Here is an 18824-nt window from a genome sequence, read left to right as displayed (position 1 = left end):
CTGAAGGGTTAGAAATGTGATCCCAATTTACAACAGAGCCCACATTCAGGAGCCCTGGGTTCTGCAGTTTCACTGTCAGGCAGTCACTCCTGCTCCACTGAAGCGAGGCTCACAGGGTAACTGCCCACTGTGGAAGGAGCTCGGCCCAGCCCCCAGGCCGGGAGAGGTGGCACAGAGGTATATGTCCCATGCACCTGGCTTTTGAGTCCCAAGAGGGCCCCCGGTCCCTGCACCTTCAGAGTGGTCCTGGTTTGTGTCATCCTCCACTTTCAAATCCCAGCTACCCTGGGGGACTTGAGAGCAGTTATTTAACCACTTTGTACTTGGATTTCCCCTTTGAAAAATGAAGAAAAAGAATCTTTTCTACTTTGCTGGGGTGCTTGTGAGGATTAAATGAATTAATTCATGTGAAAATACTTGGAACAATTCCTGACACATAGCGAGCATTCAATAAATGTTTCCTGCCAGTCTTCTTGGCTTTCAGGGTGGGCACACCTGCTGTGCTGGAAGAATTTCCCATATGAGCCCTGCTGAGTATGCAGGAGCTGTGGCTCAGGAAGCTGGAGGAACCAAACATTTTTGAGCTCCCTGTTTCTCCTCTGCAGACTCTGGGAAAGGCCTTTTCTTTAGCAGCCTCTGTGGCCTACCCTAAACACTGTATTTAAAATGGTGGAGTTGCTTTTTTTTTTTAAAGGAGTGGAAATGGGCTGAGAGTGGCTGAGGCAAATGCTCCAGCAGATCTTGAATCAAGAGCATAGAAGATTGGACTCCAGGCTGATACTGGCCCACTATGAAGATGCCAAGGCTCCGGCAGTGATGAGCCCGGCTTGAAACGGAAGCTGGGGGGTCATCCAAAATGTCACCTCTGATTCTAGCCCTGTCCTGAGTCCTTCTCCTTTCCTCCTCCATCTCAGGCCCTGGCAGGAGCAGACCCAGCAGGGCAGCATCTCTGGTCTCTGGACCTGGGTGGCTGCTTGGGGAGAGAAAGGATGAGACTGTGCTGGGGAAGCAGGTGATGCAGAGACGAGGAAGTGGAGTGGAAGATGGGGGATTTAAATGTTAAGGGGTGGGTAGAAAATGTACCAAGATATTTTGAGGGCTAAATTTGTTCTGGAAGTTAAATGCATAGAATGTGATGTGATAAATCAGAAGAACAAGAGCCATTTATGACTTCTTTAAGCTGTTGGGTTGCCCAGGGGGTTACAGATGCTTGTGGAAGGTTGGTTATTAGCAGTCAACATTTATATAGCACTTTGCCCCCTCACATGTTTGCCCTTGAAGCCCTGGAATGTTAGTGACAGCCAGGAGGCCAAGACCCAGGGAGATTTGCTCATGGTCAAAAGAGTCAGCTTCAGACCCAGCAGGAGCCTCCAGGTCCTTTACTTTGCACAGTTAACCTGTGAGGAGCTTTTGCCTTGCTCCATTAACTTTCCTTTAAATACCTGGGAGGAAGCCTGGGGTGGATTGGCCACAGTTTTGGCCTGAGGAGCAGAGGGATTAGATGGGGGCTGACACACCTTGACCCATCAAGGACCGGAATTCGACATTTCAGCTTCCGCTAGAGCTTGGATCTGAGGCCCATGTGTGGACAGTGTGGTAGTCTCCAGCCCAGGAGTTGTGAGGAGGAGGAAGTACCTGTAAGAGGCAGGGCCTAGGGGAGAATCTTGGGTCACGAGGGAGTGGCCTTGACTTCTGTTCCCCAGCTGAGAGGACCAGCTTTGCTCTGCCATGTGTCCCTCACCACAATGTGTCTTCTCACCCTGGGACCAGACACAGAGTGCCATTGGTCACGGACCAGAACCTCCAAAATTGTGAACCAAAGAACCACTTTTTGTTTTAATTATCTCAGGTATTTTGGTACAGTAATAGAAGGCTTCCAGACCTCCTTCCTGAGCCCCCAGCCCCTGATGCCTCCTATTTCCTCCCACTTACCTCAGGGTCCTCTCTTCTGGAGATTGTCATGCTGACCTTCCTGATGCCCAGACACCTTGACATTTCCACTGTGCCTGCTCTTCCCCACTCTGTGAGGCCCTTAATCCCATCTGCCTAAGGTCTGACTCCCTCATGTTCTTTTTACCCACTGTGATGACTGTGTGCCAGGACAGCCTCTTCCTTCCCTCTGTCCATTCTTCTACTTCCTGAGATCTAACCAGGTCAGGCTCCCGCTGAATCCCTTCCAGGGATCTTCCTGCCTTGTTTAGACCAAGCCCAGACATTTTATCATAAGGCTCCCTCTGCACACCTGTCCACTGCTCTGCCTCACATAGTATTCTCCAGCCTGAAGGAGGCTCATCCCCTGACCTCACTGCGCTCTCGGTGCTTTGGTGATGGGCTGGGGGAGCCAGGGAAAGATCCTTGAAATGAGGAGGGGGAGAGAGACAGAGAGACAGAGGGAAGGGCTGTGTGTCTGCATGGAAGCAGCCCTTCTTGGGGTGGTGTCTGGGGTATTCTCTGCCTGGCACACATGTCACCAGCTCAGAGGAGGGTGGTTTCCATCAAAGCAAGCCTGCAGATTTAAAGCTTACTTTTTCCAGGCAGCATGTCCTGATTTGGGGAGTGAAACACAGGTTTTGATGTGCAGCATTTCTTATGGCTCCGGTGACACAGAGTGGGTCACTTAATATAGTGGGGTTGTTAAGCTTTTCCACCCCTCATCTATGAAGAAGAGAGAGCAGCTTACCTACCTATGCGCTGTGGAGGGCTTTCTGTTTGTTTGTTTCAGTGGCACAGTGTAGGAGCCCTCTTCCTAAACTGGGGACCTCTGCTGTGTGAGCCTCCAGGGAAGAGGGCCCTGTGTCCCACCAGGAAGCAGTGGCTGGCCCCACAGTGAGGAGCGAGCTGCTCAGGCCAGGGTCTTTGCATCTGGGTCATGCAGAGATGCAGGCCTAGCTGGATTCACTCCAGCAGAGGGGATGGGGACAGCAGTGACCACGGGAAGGGGAGTGGTACTAGGCATCCAGATTAAACTCCCTGTAGCAGGAACTTGGCTTCTTCCTTCTATGTGCTCAGTCAATTATGGAAGCCACTGCTTTCCTCCTACTTTTTGTGCTCTTATATGGTCCAGCCTTAGTTCCAGGAGATGGAACCGAGGCTTGGCCCAAATATTCATGGGCTTCAGAGGGCAGTGGGGACAGCAGGAGGGTCAGATCTTCAGTGAGGTTGGACTACACCTGGGGCAGTTAGGGGATGAAACCCGGGGACTGGGATCAGAGAGCCTACCACACACAAGTTTAAACAAAAAGGTGCAATGATACTAGTTAAAGTGACCAAGTCAGCAGTCTTGCCAAATTGTCATCACAAAGGTATTCCTTTGTGAGGCTGAGCTGTTGTGAATGTGCTTTGTAAAGGACAAGGAAAATGTAAGGCACCCTCCCCATCTTACCAATAGAGAGCCCTCCCACACCTCCTCCTCCATGTCTTAAATTTAGCTTAAAAACATAATTGTTTCAAAAGAACTGGGGTAAGGCACATGTCCATTGCGGTAGCCTGCTAATACTAGGAGTGGCATTTAGTTTTGGAACCAGGCCTCTCGGTTATAGGACACAAGGCTGGAAGCCTCCTGTGCACCTCTGCCTAGGGGCCCAGAGGGACAGAGAGACTCTCTTGGTCATGGTTCAAGGCTTCCCAAGGGCCAGGGGCTGATGTTCTCTCCAGCTCTGCCCACCTGCCCCGGGGAGGGTCCAGCAGCTCACACCTGCTTGTTTGGCTCCTCAGCCCCATAATGGGGCAGGTTCCAGGACCAGTGTGAGGCCATCCCTGTCAATCGTTCACATCACTGGGTCTGGGCTGCCTGTACTAGATGTGTTTTCCTACCCCTTCGCCCAAGCCCTGTGGTTTCTGCAACTTCCAAAGACATCCTGGCTCAAAAGCCTGAAAAGGGCCCTTGGGGACAGAAAGCACTGCTACCCAACTCCATCCCGGCCCCTACCCTGAACTATGTCTCTGGAAAAGGGGCACTTTGAAGACATGGTATTTAATTCCAGCATTACAAAAATACTGTTTGCAGGAACAAGCTGCTGACTGATGTAAAAGCAGAGCCATTAGTCTGGTGGAGAATTAAGGGAAGTAACCAGGGACCAAGGCCTCGGCGGCCCTGCAGGAGATGCGGGTCCCTCTGCCTCTGCAGGGAGTCTCTGAGCCACAGTGTGAGTCAGAGGGCAGCCTGCAGGGATGGGGTCCACCAGAGCGGGGCACTGCCCACCAGAGTTAGGGAGCAGCCTGTGGTCCCTCCTGCATCTGGAGAAGGAGGGGAGACCTGATGATTCCTGAGCTCACCCTTAACCCTGGCTTTCCTTGGGGTGGTGCCTATTTCCCACAAGCCTCTGAGGTATTGCTCTGGGTTCTGAGGCTCTGGGGTTCTGGGGTTTGGGCCCAAGGTGGGACTGGAGCATTTGCTGTGGAGATAGGTGGCAAGGAACCAGTATGAAATCTTGGGCATTTTCTTCTAGGCAGACAGCTAATCAATCCAAGCCTGGTGGCGGTGTTAGTGAGGCCATGCTGAGGTGTGGGGGGGCAGTCAGTTCCATTTGGAAATTGCCCCCTTATACTGCACTGAGGCTTTCATTCTTATCACCTGTGTACTCCTGGTGGAGAAACTAAAAAGCACACATTAGTTTTTCTGCCCATTCAGCGGCCATTCGAGTGACTCAGACCATGGGCTTGAAGGAGGGACACACCGGTTGAGGTTGTTGGTTCATTCATCCACCGCACCAATCCTTGTGCCCTGCTGTGTGCTCTGGGCTGTCTCACCTCCACCTGGCCACAGAGTTCTTCTTCACAGATAGCAGAGCACTGTTGTATCTCTCTAGAATTCATGGGAGGCAAATCTTTCTTCAGTGCCACCTCTGAACATCTGGGTTCCCTTCTTTCCTCACCTGCATATCCAACTGGACACTGAGCTGGGTGTTGCCATGTCTCTCCACTTTCCCACTGCCATTAATCTGGTGACATTTCTGGACTCTCACCGGGACCCATTCAGTTGTCTTAACACTGGCCTGCCTGCCTCCTCCTCCTCCTCCACACTCCCTCTTGGCAGTTACCAGGACAATCCTTTGGCCTAGTGGTCTGGAAATAGCCTTAGAATCTGGCGGGGACCAGTGCTTCCATTTGAGCTTTGCCACTTAGTTGTGTAGTGTCAGTCAAGCTAATGTTTTCATGCCTTAATTCCAGTCTATAGAATGGAGAGTACATTGATCCCAGAGTGTATTCATGGTGGTTTGATGAGACAACGTACGGGTCAGGGCTCTCTAGCATCAGAGAGCGAGAGTCCACAGTGGCCGTCTGTACACTGGAGAGCCAGAGCTCCAGTGGCTGCTCGGTCTAAGGATCTGGAAACTTCAGAACAAGAGGCCCAAGTACAGCTGCAGTAGGAGGAAAAAGCCTGCAAGCTTCCTGGAGTCGCTGGTGTGAGTCTGCGCTGAAGGATAGAAGTAAGAGTTTGGGCTACCCAGGTAGTGGCAGAAGATGTACCTGTTCAGGCAGGATCAGCTTTGCACACATAGGCAGGTTCCCTCTTCCTTTCACTTTTTGCTCCATCTCAGCAAGTTTATTGGATGGTGTTGCTCACAGTCGGGGCTGGTCTTCCCTCCTCAGTTCTTTGGCTAGTATGCCAGCCGTGTCTGGAAACATCCTGCAGAAACACACAAAGTGTGCTTTGTTAAGGCCCCAGGCATGCCAGGCTTTAGATCTCCAAAGGCTCATGTGTCTGGAAGGTGATGGGAGTGCTGCACTGTGCTCACCGGCGGATTTGTCCACTGACAAATTCATAGCTGAGGGTGTTGCTAGGAGGTGGGGCTTGGTGGAGGTGGGGCCCTGGGGCTTGGCCTAGAAGGTGCATTTTTGTCCCTGGCTCCTTATTTCTTTCTCTGCACCCTGGCTGTTATGGGTTGAGCACCTTTCTGCCACCATGTCCCTTACACCATGTCATTTCTGCCTTGAAGCTAGCCAACCATGGGCTGACTCCTCTGAAAAGTATAAGCCAAAATAAACCTCTCCTCCTTTAGCTTGTGGGTGTTTGGTATTGTGTCCAGTGACTGCAAAGGGACTAACACAGCATCTGTCAATGCCATGAAGTTAATAATCAAGATCAAATGTCACAGATAACATTTTTTAAAAAATGCTTATTAAAGGGCCAGGGATATAGCTCAGTGGTACCGCACCTACCTTGCAAGTGCAAGTTCCTAAATTCGATCCCCGGTACCAGAAAGAAAAAAGAAAAGAAAAAAGAAAAAAGAAAAAAAATGCTTTCTAAGGAGCCATAAATAGCTATTCAACAAACAGTAGGTTCCTTTTCCTTACCCTATTCTTCTGCCCTTTCTAATTTGTCAAGTGATGTCATTTTAAAGTCATTTAGTTGCATTATTATCTAAACTTTTCCAATATGGAGTGAGGACCTAAGCACAATACCATACATTTGAGGCAGGGTTTGACTCACAAAGTAGAAAATTCATTCATCCATTCAGTATTATAAAGCCCCTGCCAAGGCCCAGGGACTACACAATAGCTGCTGGAGATGGAAAAGTACAAAAGGTAAAAAGGAGGTTCTGTCCTAGTGGGGTGACAAGTCAGCGCAGCAGTGGAGCAGTGCCAAGCAGTGAGCCCAGGGGCAGCACAGGGAGTTCACCCTGGAGGCAGCTGGCATGAGACTCAGGCTGTGGAGATGGAGGACACGTAGATCCTGGAAGGACGTGTATCCCACACTGAGGGATTTACACCTGATTCTGCACTCAACAGGGAGCCTTAAACAAAAGTGTGACATCAGTTTTTGTTCTAGAAGCATCCTCTTGCCTGCTTTCAGAGAAAGGATGGGGAAAGTGAGCTGGAGACAGTGAGACTAGCTGGGTACTTGCAGGGAGATTTGGGTTTGAAAGCATGGGGCCTTGTCCACAGCAGTGACAGTGAGTGAGAGAGGGACGAAGAGACAAACAAGTGGCAAGTGTGCCTTCTCCTCTTCCAAGTACCTTGTCTTTTGAGGGAAAGTGGAAGTAGAGTGCTGGGATCTAGCTGGGGCGGAGGTGTGCCCTGACTTGGGTAGAGGCCCAGAGACACAGGTGTGCGCTGGGCTTGTGACCAACATCACAGGAAGCAGAAAGAAGACTCTCAACTGGAAGTGGGGGCACTAATGGGGTGGGATTCTTTTTTATTATTAATTTTATTGGTGCTTTTTAAGTATACACTATAATGACATTCATCAAGGGAATGGAATTAATACAAGAAAAGGAAAAAATGGAAACCTCTTGGAGCTAGAGGAGTTGGTCTTGGACTGTACAGTCTGAAGAAGGCCAATGCTTCTTTCATAGCCTGTGGGACATAGTGTCGTTAGAAGGATTATGAGGGGACTGAACACCTTCAGGGTTTCAGAGGAGGTCCAGCTCAGAGGGGGCTTTGGGCCAGGCTGGACGTAGTGGGGTGAAGGGTGGCAGAGCGAGGGCTGCAATCTGACAGGACTTCTTACTGCCTGCCTTGCTGACAATGAGCTCCTGGCTCTCCCTTGGTTTCCCTTATTGTCTAGAAGAAAGTGCAAGTCAAAAGGCCCAGTAAGCATGCTGCAGCCCTGTCTGGGACTGGGATTCTGCCACTAGTAGACTGTGAGAGGATACTGGCAGGAGACTGTGCAGTCAGAGACAGCAACAGAAAAGAAGAAGGGCTTGGAGAAGACCGCAGGCTGCAGGTGCTCATCACTGAGCTCCAGGAAAGGATGCTGCTTATGTTTTTAAAAAGTGGTGCAGTTACTTAGGACTTGACACATGAAGCAAGATGGCAGACGCATGCAGAAAGGTGAAATCAGAGCAGGAGGAAACTGGTGATGGCCAACTAGGGAGAACAGCAAGGCAGGGACTCTCCAAAACGTGTGCAAAGGAAAGCAAGTATGGCGAGCAGGTGGGGGGGCTAAAGAGAAAGCCCTTAAAACCCCTGAAGAAAATAGGTGCTCAAGGCTCCATCTCAATCTGATAAAACTCACTTATGACAAACCTACTGTCAACATTATATTCAATGGGGGAAAAGCTGGAAGATTTCCTTCTAAATTAGGAGCAAGACAAGGATGTCCATTAGCACCACTCCTATTTAAATAGTACTTGAAATATTAGCCAGAACAATCAGGAAAGAAAAAGAAATAAAAGGGATACAATTAGGAAAAAAAGAAGCCAAACTCTCCTTATTTGCAGGGCATGATCCTTTACATAGAAAATCTAAAATATTCCACCAAAAGACACCTAGAGCCAATAACCAAATTAAGTAACATAGCAGGATTAAAATCATTATACAAAAATCAATAGTATTCTTTTGCGCCAATAATGAACCCATGGAGAAAGAAATCAGGAAAACAATAGCATCAAGAAAAGTTAAATACCTAGGAATTAACCTAAGGAAAGAACTAAAAGATCTCTATAACAAAAACTACTGCACTCTGCAAAGGAGATCCAAGAAAACATCAGAAAATAGAATGATGTCCCTTGTTCCTGGATGCGAAGGACCAATATTGTCAAAATGACCCTACTCCTCCCCAATATCTATCTATCTATCTATCTATCTATCTATCTATCTATCTATCTATCTATCTATCTATCTATCTATCTCTTCTGATCAGAACACCAACAGCATGCCTCACAGATCTAGAAAAAAAATCCCATAATTTATATGGAACTAGAAGAGACACAGAATAGCCAAAGCCTCCTAAAGTAGGAAGCATTACAACCCAAGATTTCAAGTCATATTGCAAAGCTGCAGTCATAAAAATGGCATGGCACTGGCTGAAAAACAGATGTGAGGATCAATGGAACAGAACAGAGAATACAGAAATGACTCTAGGGACACTGTCATCTGATCTTTGACAAAAGGGCCAAAAACGTATGCTCCAGGAAAGACAAACTGTTTAACAAATGTTGGGAAAACTAGTTACACACGCAAAAGATTAAATCTAGACCCATGTCTATCAGCATGTGTTAGAATAAAATAGAATGAAAGACTTGCATACTAAAACAGAAATAATCTGTTAGAAGGTGAAATATGTAAAACTCTGGAACACATAGAGTACTTTTTGAATAAACACTAATTATGCAAGAAATAACACCAAGAATCAACAAATGGGAGTCTATCAAATTTAAAAGCTTCTACACAGTAAAAGAAACAAACAAAGTGAAGAGAAAAGCCACAGAATGGGGCAGAAGACCTATGTTTAAAATTTATAAAGAACTAAGAAAAAAATTACATCCCCCCAATAGACCCAATCAAAAAATGGGTTATTGAAGAAAATAGACACTTTTCAGATGCATAAGTGGCCTATAAATACATGAAACAGTATTCACCATTTCTGGCCACTAGAGAAATGCAAATTAAAACAACATTGAGACTCCATCTTTCTTCCCCAAGAGTGGCCATCATCAAGAAATCAAATAATAAGAAATGCTGTTGAGGCTGTGGGGGGAAAAGGAGCCCTCTCTGCTTTTGGTGAGAATGTAAGCTAGTACATCCACTGTGGCAATGAACATGGAGGTTCCAAAAGTAGAAATTCCACTTGACCCAGCTACTTCCTTCTAGACACCTCCAGAAATGTCAAAAGCATCATATCACAGTGATACATGCGTGCCCATGTTTATAGCCGCACAACTCACAATAGCTAAGTCTCATAATTCTTAAACCCTATATGTCCACCAAAATGATTGGACAAATAAAATGTGGCATTTGTAGTCAATGGGGGTAGTACTCTGCCACAAAGGGGGATAAATACGAGTCTTTCATAGGGAAATAAAGACACCTAGAGACAAGAATGCTAACTTATATAAGTCAGACACACAAACTTAAGTATTCAATTTCTTTTGTATGAGAAACCCAAACTAAAAATAATTTAAAGATCAAAATAAAAGATCTATGATAGGAATTAGGGAGACAATATTTTGCAGATGGGATAGGGATCTAGAGTTGGAGGGGGGACAGGAGAAAGGAAGGGTTAGTAAGAAGAGTTAAGATGCGTTATGTACTTGTACTAACTCCCTGAGATCAGTGTAATCACTGTGTATTGCAAACATGTACAAATAAAAAAGAAGAAAATTCCATGTATTTACATGTTAAAAATAAGCAAATTAAAAACAGAGCAAGAAGTTTGAATCAACAGGTGGAAGGCATCGTTCCACTTCAGAAGAAATGGTCAGCCAGCGGAAATGCTGCTGTGTCCAAGCCAGACTGGGGGTCCAGGAGGAAGCAGATGAGCCCCACGAATTTGGGGGTAGACAAAGAAATTAGATATTAGCTAGGGAGAAGTGGGAAATGGCAGGTAGGAAAGAGGTAGGTGAGGATCAATTAGGTGCAGGCTGAGGGAAAGAGGGACCGTTCAGACAGGGCAGAATCTCTCCCTGTGTGGCCATGATGAACAAAGTGTGCTGAGTGGGGCAGAATCAGAATATCGGATGAAAAAGAATCTGAAACAAACATATAATTATCCTCCAGGAAGTATGACAGGCTGCCGTAAGCTTGAAGCAGAAATGGGTGGTTAGGGGTTCACCTGTGAATTCTGGGCTTCAAAATTCTAAGAGCTGATGTAAAGTACTCAGCACATGAGTGGATAAGAGAGGGGCCATACCCGAGAAGGGACTCAAAGAGCCTGCAGATGGGCTTCAGGGAGACAGAGGACAAGTGAGAGGAATCCAAGAGAGGGGCATAGAAGAGACAATGTCAAGGTTCACAGCAGATGTTGCAGAAGAAGAGAAAAAAAGAAAGAGAAATGGATGCATATACACGGGGATTTTCCAGAACTAAGGATAAATACAAGACTTCTAATTATAAGAGTCATAGGCAAAGTAGATGAAAATACAAAAATTTAAAAAACCACTAGACACACATACAATGAAATTTAAGAACATAAATCTTCCAGTGAGAAAAGACAGATGGCTCAGAAAAAACAAAAGCAAAACAAGAATCAAATTAACATGCACTTTCTCAACAGGAACACTGGTTAAAGAAGAAAACAAAAAACTATTTCAAAGTTCTAAAAGGAGCTTCAAAAATAAGAGGTCAACCATAGTAACTCTAAACTGCAAGGAAGCAGAGATTACAAAAATTCTCATCTCTCCAGAAAAGTCTCTGTGTAAAGAAGAACACATATGGAAATAAAAAATATAATAAACAACAAGAGAAGCTCTACAAGTTGAAGTGTGGAGGGCATTGCTAACGGGCACCTTGAGGAAAATTTATAACTTTAAATAATAGATTCAGTATCCAGTAAAAAAGATTGAAAACAAATGACCCAAGCACCAGAGATTTAGAAAAAGACCCACAGAATTATAGGTGTAAATAATGCAAAATAAAATAGTAAAATGATAAAGATGATTTATCAAACTAAAAGCATCTTTTCTGAAAAACAAATCTCTGGCAAAAATGACCAAGAAGGAATGACATACAAGAAAATAGAAGTACTAAAAAGAGGAAACAGGGCTGGGGATTTAGCTCAGTGGTTTCGCCACTGGCTTTGCAAGCACAAGGGCCAGATTTTGATCACTGGTACCAAAAAAAGAAAGAAGAAGAAGAAAAAAAGAGGAAATAACAGCCTACCCAGTTTATTAGAATTATGGAAAGCAAAAGATTTGAAAACCTACATATAATTTTGAGCTGGATGTGTTCTCATGTAACCCAATTTGAGCAGAACTATAGCCATCAATGCAATTTAAAACTAACTAAAACTATTCCCTATCCACCTTTGAAAAAGGGCCAAGCCCACGCTTGTACAGGCAGACCCCACCACAGGTTAAAGGAACCAAACTTTCAGGAAACGGGAGGAGAATGGGGAGAGAGAGGGAGAGGATGGGGAGGGGGAAGGGAGGGAGAGAAGGAGGGAGGGGAGGGGAGGGCCGACCGCCTTACTTCAGGGATGGATGGCATGAGGATGGATTTGAAACTGGAGAAGGCTGCTCCACTGAGCTATACCCTTGTTTACCTTTATTTTGGCGAGGGCCTCATTTAGCTGCCCAGGCTGGCCTTGACCTTGTGATCCTCATTCCTCAGCCTCCTGAGTAGCTGGGGTTACAGATGTGTGCCCCTGTGCCAGCTACCTGACTTATTTTTATGATGATAGTATAGCCTCAAAGCCAAGATCAGATGAAAATGGAATATTACAGTCTATTTTTTTGATGTCCTAATTAAATATTAACTCACTGAACTTATGAATGTATTGAAAAGTGTATAATGGGCAAGTATATTCACTCCAGAAGTAAATTTAGGCACAAAGATGGCTCAAAATCATAAAACAACATATAAAGGTAAATAGCTATACAACTGGGAATAGCACTTTTAATTTGGTAAAGTCTTATATATTAAAAATTGACCATGAACATATACACCAGCAGGAAAACTACTAATTACTTTGAAAAGTAAAGGGCCAGGAATTTAGCTCAGTGGTGCCTCTGCCTGCCTTGTGAGCACAAGGTCCCAAGTTCAATTCCCAGTACCAATAAATAAATAGATAAATACATAAATACATACATAAATAAATAAAATAAAAATAAAGAGGAAGGGGACAGCAAAACACTTGCCTTTCACTACACTACCGGAAGTCCTGGTCAATGTACTAATTCAAGAAAAAGGAATAAACAAATAAAGAACAAGAGTGGAGAACAATACTAAGATAATAGGACCAAGAGACAAATCACCATGCTGATAAGAAATACCAGCAAAATTGTTGGACGGAAAGGCAACTTAGGAAAGTTGATAGTGATCTTTATAACTAATTATAATATAGAAGAAAAAAAAGACACTTTCCAGAGGGAACAATACTCATGAAGTATCTATGGTCTTAAGAAATAATGTGCAGCACCTTTAAGGACAAAAATTGTGAACACCGTTAAAAGGTTATTATAGGGTTCAGGTAATGAGGAGGTGAACCATGTTATAACTTAATATTAAAGTACAAATTCTCTAACTAACCCACAAGTGCAGTGACTCTTCAGCAAGAATGTATGGAAGAGTTTGGGGCCTGGCCTAGAACACATGCCCTAACATGCGTGGGAGATAATAAAGGTCTGTCACTTCCGAAGACAGCTTCAGAAAAGGAAACAGAAGGCTCACCCTACCACCTGCTGTGAGCGCACTACAGGAGGACCAGCCGCCAGGCTGCTAACTCGGACTGCAGAGGCAGCTCCTGAGCAGCTGCCCGTGCTTGGGTACCACGCCTATGTGCCATCAGCAAGCGAATGGATAAGGAAGATGGGGCATAAATATGAAATGCATCGTGAACTGCATGCAGCTGGAGACCACAGTGCTGTGAAATAAGTCAAACACAGGAGGCTAACTATTATGTGGCTTCTCTTATGTGAGAGACCCCCAAAGATAAATAATTTAAAGAGAAAAATAAAGGAGAGATGGTAGGAAACAGGGAGGTTACTTTGTGGAAATGGGAAGGGGATCTGGAGTCAGGAAGGCGATGGGGCAGAGGAAGGGGAAGGAAGATAAAAAGGCTCACGGTGCCATATGAGCACCAACTCCCCAAGATGAGTGCAGTTCCTGTGCATTGCAAGCACATACTAATAAAAAAGTAGGAGAAAATAACTCCTGTCTGCCGGGCACGTGCAGCACGCCCACAGTCTGTAATGAGGGAGGAAGTGCACATCAGCGGGAGAAGGGCGGCTTACACATTGGTGAGATGTGGAAAAACGAATCGTTCAGATCGCTATTGTTATAGACAGAAATAAGCTGCAAATGTAGAACTAAATGGGAAAGGCAGAACTACAATACTGAGAGAAATTGTGTGTGTGTGTACATGTGAATTTTGGGGGAAAGATTAACAAAAGTACTCAAATCGCACAGATTATAAAGGAAAAAAATTGCTGACTATGATCACACTAAGATTCACTTTTTAATAAACTATTTAGGATCAAATGAGGGATGGGTGACTTTTTAGTTTTTCTTTGTGGTACTGAACATTGAATCCAGGGCCTCCCGCATGTTGGGGAAGCTCTCCATCGAGCTGCAGCCCAGCCCGATACTGTTTTTTTAGGGGTCGAGACAGTATTGGCCTGTGACTTGCGACCATCCTGCCCCAGTCTCCTGAGTAGCAGTGTCTACACCAACCTGCAGTTGTGATGGTATGGAGGGGCGTGCAGTGGGCATTTCTCACTGTGTGTTAGCCCGAGGCACAGAGTGATTAAGTAGTTGGCCAGGCTGACACAGCTAGTGAGTGGCAGAGCTGGGACACGACAGGTTGAACGCGGTGGGTACTATCTGCAGTTTCTCTTTCTTGTGGTATCAGTCCCTCAAGGTCAATGGCAATCTGAGAATATTAGTGGAAAGTTCCAGAAACAATGCATGTGTTTTGAACTGCCAGTCTGTGAGTAGCACCATGACAACTGTCCTGTCTGCTCTGTCACTCTGGGAAGCCAGTTGTCCCTCTGTGCCCACTGTCTGCACTGTGTCCACTGCCGCTGGGCCACGTGGTGGCCATCTGGGTTATGGCGGTGACTGTGGCGGCGGCACAATGCACATTTAAGCCCCTTGTGTGGTGGCCTGTGCTGTGCTGCGCTGCTGCCCCTGGCCCGGCCCCATCTCATCACAGACCCTGCAGAGTCTCTCGTCAGCTCACGGGGTCAGGGTCACAGGCCGGGTTCACATCCCTCCCTTGTGGGCCATTGGTATGGTTACTCTGCATCACTATTAGTTACTGTTACTCTCCTGCGGTTCCTAACTTACATGTGAAATCTCACCATCGGTTTGCACATCTGTAACAAATCACAGTCCTTTAGGGCTCCGCCTCTGGTTGCATCTCCCGCAGGGGCTCTGGGGTGGTCAGAAACTGTGTGCTAGATTTACAAGAGTTTGAATTGTTGAATGAAAAAGTGAGAGGCATAACACAATACCATCTTTTTCAGTTTTCATCTCTTTTTAAAATTTGTTTATTGGCACGTGTCTATTGTACAGGTTGCATTCACGGGGGAGTTGGTAACACTCTCCTGTGATGACAGCACGCTTGCCCACAAAACAGTGACAGGACGCCATTCCAAGGGCACTGGAGTGGGTCCATGCAGGTGGAGTGGAGAAGCGGGTGGAAGGGAGAGCGCAACCACGTCAGGCGGCACAGGGTGGACAGCACGGCCCAGGAAGCCGCCTCCCTTCGACCCCGTGGGACACGGGAGGACCCCAGGCCCGGTAGCTCAGAGAAGCCTGACGCAGTCCCGGGGAGCAGACTGGAGCCAGCTGAGCTCCAGGCTGCCAGTTCCCATCTCTCTGAAGTCTGTCCCCATGCACAGAATCAAAAGCAGGCCAGTGTTCTCCTTACTATTCTAAAAATGGTTTCTGGGCCATCTTTCTTCACTGCTATTTCCTGTACATACTAATTTTAACATAACCCTAAGCAGCACAAAATTAGGGAGCAGAGCTATTTAAACACACACCACAAAGCGGCTCTCCTTCCAGATGCCCCGCAGCTTCTAGGCGTCTTTCCCCCTCCTCACTCAGCGCGGCTAGTGTAGCCAGGAGCAGGAGTGCTCAGAAGATGCGGCTGATGGCAGACTGCATGGGAGCGGGTGTCCAGCGAGTGTGCGTGTGCGAGACTTGGAGTGCTGAGTGTGGTGGCTCCGCCATCCGCTGAGACGCCATGAGGGGCAAGGGTTTCCACACAGCCAGCCTGAAACGCGGCAGCGTCCGGCTGCAGGAGGCCCTCACCCGCGGGCAGAGGCAGGAGCCCGGGCGGGTGGACGCTCTGGAGGATCGCATGTCACTCTGCTCTCTCCTGTCGGGGAACAGAAGCCTTTCTAGTGCTGGCTGTGCCGGTCCCCACCATGGGTCTTTCAAGCCCTGCCTGCCCAGAGCAGGAAGGAGGGGAGGATACTCCAGGCTCAGGGAGCCCAGCCTGGAGGGGCGCTGCCCACCCCTGCAGCGCTGTGCGGCGGAGCAGAAGGACAGCGTGTCTCTGCCGCTGCACCTTCTCTGAGCCCCAGCTTGTGCATTCCGTCCACCTCCTGGGGTGGACAGCCGCTTGCTTCTGCTATGGACACCAGGGGACTGGTCCCAGACGGGCTCTGTCACCAAGAACAGACAGCTACTGAACTACTCCTCCCTCGGGAGCGAGAGTCAGGTCAGGGTCCAGGGTGCAGAGCCCGCAGGGCGCCGATGCAGGTGTGGCCTCCAGGGGGCTGTAACTTTGTGTGAAGGTCCTGGGCTCCTCCAGGCCTCCTCCACACCCAGGAACAGTCCCCTGCGTGTCCTCGCCCTGTCCCGTTATTCTGTGGCGATGTTTGGGATCCACCTGGGACTGACTTAACCTAAAAGTCCCGAAGAGACCCCTGACTCTTCCTGCCACACCTCTTTGTGCAATTTGTCTTTGACACTCGAGTTTTAAACACCTTCCCACAAATGCTGTGGAACACAAGTAACTCTCAAGTTCGTGCCTTTGAAAGGCAAAAGCTTTCCATCTTTTCAATGCTGGCGGCCCCAAGTAAGCTGTGATACAATTCTAGCTTCATCCATCAGAGCCCTGGTAGTCGCTTCCTCTCTCTGTCTGTCTCTCTCCCTTTTGTGAGCTGCTATTGTCAGAGTGTGGGAGCTCTCTATTAATAGACTACAGATTTCACGTCGCCAGTGATTTTTCTAAGAGGAGACAGTCGTCATGCAGCTGACTGGGCTCAGCTGTCCCTTTTGGCCTGGACAAGTTTGGGCTGGGACTGAACAGCCACAACTGGGTTAGGGGCTGCTAATAGGATCGGGCTGCCTGGAAGCCCAGCAGCCATGAGTGAGTTCGCATCAGGGTGAAGTGATTTCCAGGTGATGGATGACAGCTTCTCCTGCCCTTGCCAGGCCTGGGTGATGGTAGAGTGCGCTGCACAAAGTCGTTGCCTGTTCTTGTCTCCAGTGCCCTCCTCTTGGAGGCAGGAGGACCCGTTGTCTTTGGAAGCACAGGCTTTGCACCTCTCTTCTGGACAGTCTGCTGGTGGGCTGTCCTCCACTGGTGGGGAGGGCTTGCTGGCTTCTTTTTGACTCAGTTCCGCAAATGAGGACTCACCTCCTACTGTCTATGCAGAGCACACAGGACAAGGGTCTTCTCTTTCCCTGTAAGTTGGGAACATGAAACATGCTTGTCTGGAGACAGAGTGGGAGGTCACCTTCCTCCTCCTTCAGCCCCACCCCCACAGGCATCCAAGGTTGTGCTGGTAATGAGTCCTGCACTTCTACAAAGAGATCCGCAGATGCAGGACCAACTTCTCCTTCTACTCCCTAGTCATATAACATGAAATTTTCTAGGTTCATTGGCCTGGTGTAGTGGTGCACGCCTATAATCACAGCACTTGGGAGGCTGAGGCAGGAGGATTGTGGCAAGTTTGAGATCAGCCTAAACTGAACTGCATAGTGAGACCTGTCTCAATAAACTAAAAAAATTTTTTTCTAGGTTCATAACCTATAAACCAGGCTCATTTCCTTTTTAATATCTGCATTTAATTACATATTGTCAATATAATATACATAATACACTTCTGGTGTTCATCGAAGTTATTTCTAGGTGATATTTTTTCTGCCTCGGCTACTCTTTCTAGGAGAGTAAGCTTGTAATATGGGTTTTGGAAGTACACAGAACTGGAGTTGAATTTCACCTTACAGACCTTCTCTAAGCTCCTCTCGTGTCTGCCTTTGGCTGTAAAACAAGGATAGCCACAGGCTGGCAGCGATACAGTGAGGACTGAAGGAGTGATGTACACCAGATGCCTAAGACAGAGTGACTTGGCGTTTGCAAGTTGTCCTCCAGCTTGCCGGAATCCTCACTGCTGCCCCTCCAGGACCTGGGGCTCTTTGGAGGAAGCCATCTGAGAAACGCAGGCCTCACTGACCCATGTCTACAGTACCTGCAGACACAGGCACAGCTCCTTGGGAGGGCGGAGCTGGGGAGTTCTATGCAGCCCTAGGCAGGTCGGTGTCCAGCCACTTGGCAGTCTGTGAGGAGCCCGCTCTGAGGGGTCCTGCCTGTTGTGGAGGGAACACTGTTCAGAGAAGTGGAGTGAGACTGCTTCGGGGAGGGGTCTTATGTGGGTCTCCATGCAAGGAGCACACCTTGCTTAGCCATGGTTTCAGACTCGGGCATGCTTATCACATGGCTGGTGTGAGTACCAGAGCCTCTGGCAGTTCTCGTAGGGGCTGCTGTTGTCATCTACCTCGGCTGCCTTGATTCTTGGCAACTCTCAAGCACCAGAGACCCGGCCTTGCTCTGTCAGCCCTCTCTGCTGAGGAGAGCAGAGCACAGAGTCTGGCTGTCAGCCCCCTGCCAGCTGCTGCTCTCCAGCAGGGCATTCTTTTTACCACTCCCGCTTGCGTGGGCCACCTTTGCCCACTGCCGAGGCCTCGCCATGGTAATCTGGTACAGCATCTTCACCCCAAGTTCGGGGGGCATGGTGGGTTTTCCCACAGTCTCACTTTTTCTCCCAGGAGGCCTGGGGCCATGGGAGAAGTGTCCCCTTGGAGGCCTCCTCTGTTGGTCCAACCATTTCTGGGTGCTTGTGCAGATTAGACCCCAGCAACCATGTGCACAGGCTAATCCGTGTGCTCAGAATGTTTTGAATAAGTGACCCAAATAGTGGGCCAGAGACTGGTTTCAGGGGCTTGTTCGTGGTGGAATGAGAAAATATGAACAGGGTGATTAGTTTTCATAAAGTTAAGCACATTCAATTTATGGGGCTTTTCTTTACCTTTAGACATGCAGAGATTACTTTTTGGCATTAAAGTGTCCTTTAAAAATGTTGGTGGTTTCTTTTACAAATGGAAGCATTTAATTTTTATTGATATTTTAAAGTTAATTTCTGTGATTTTTTTGGGCTCAAGAACTCTGTGCATATTTCCACTAGATGTTAATGCTTTTCATA

General features: G+C 47.4%; 1 long non-coding RNA gene across 2 annotated transcripts in view; it reads right to left on the bottom strand.

The window, feature by feature from the left end:
- Nucleotides 1-2988: 2988 nt before the first annotated feature.
- The window catches only part of LOC104853566, a 30888-nt gene continuing 15052 nt past the window's right edge, over nucleotides 2989-18824 (bottom strand). Inside the window, exons 2-3 of one of the 2 annotated variants that reach the window (XR_777821.2) lie at nucleotides 14671-17025; nucleotides 2989-5629 (exon numbers count right to left, since the gene is read on the bottom strand). This is a non-coding gene — a long non-coding RNA (uncharacterized LOC104853566). Of the gene's footprint in view, nucleotides 5630-13873; nucleotides 17026-18824 lie in introns of those variants that run through there. The other variant, XR_004517938.1, reaches the window with a different exon arrangement.

This window comes from Fukomys damarensis, unplaced genomic scaffold (assembly GCF_012274545.1).
Source record: "Fukomys damarensis isolate Sample0158 unplaced genomic scaffold, DMR_v1.0_HiC HiC_scaffold_19, whole genome shotgun sequence".
NCBI classification, from domain to species: Eukaryota; Metazoa; Chordata; class Mammalia; order Rodentia; family Bathyergidae; genus Fukomys; species Fukomys damarensis.
The sequence above is the reverse complement of the archived record's forward strand: the minus strand, read 5'-3'. Positions and strand labels throughout refer to the sequence as shown.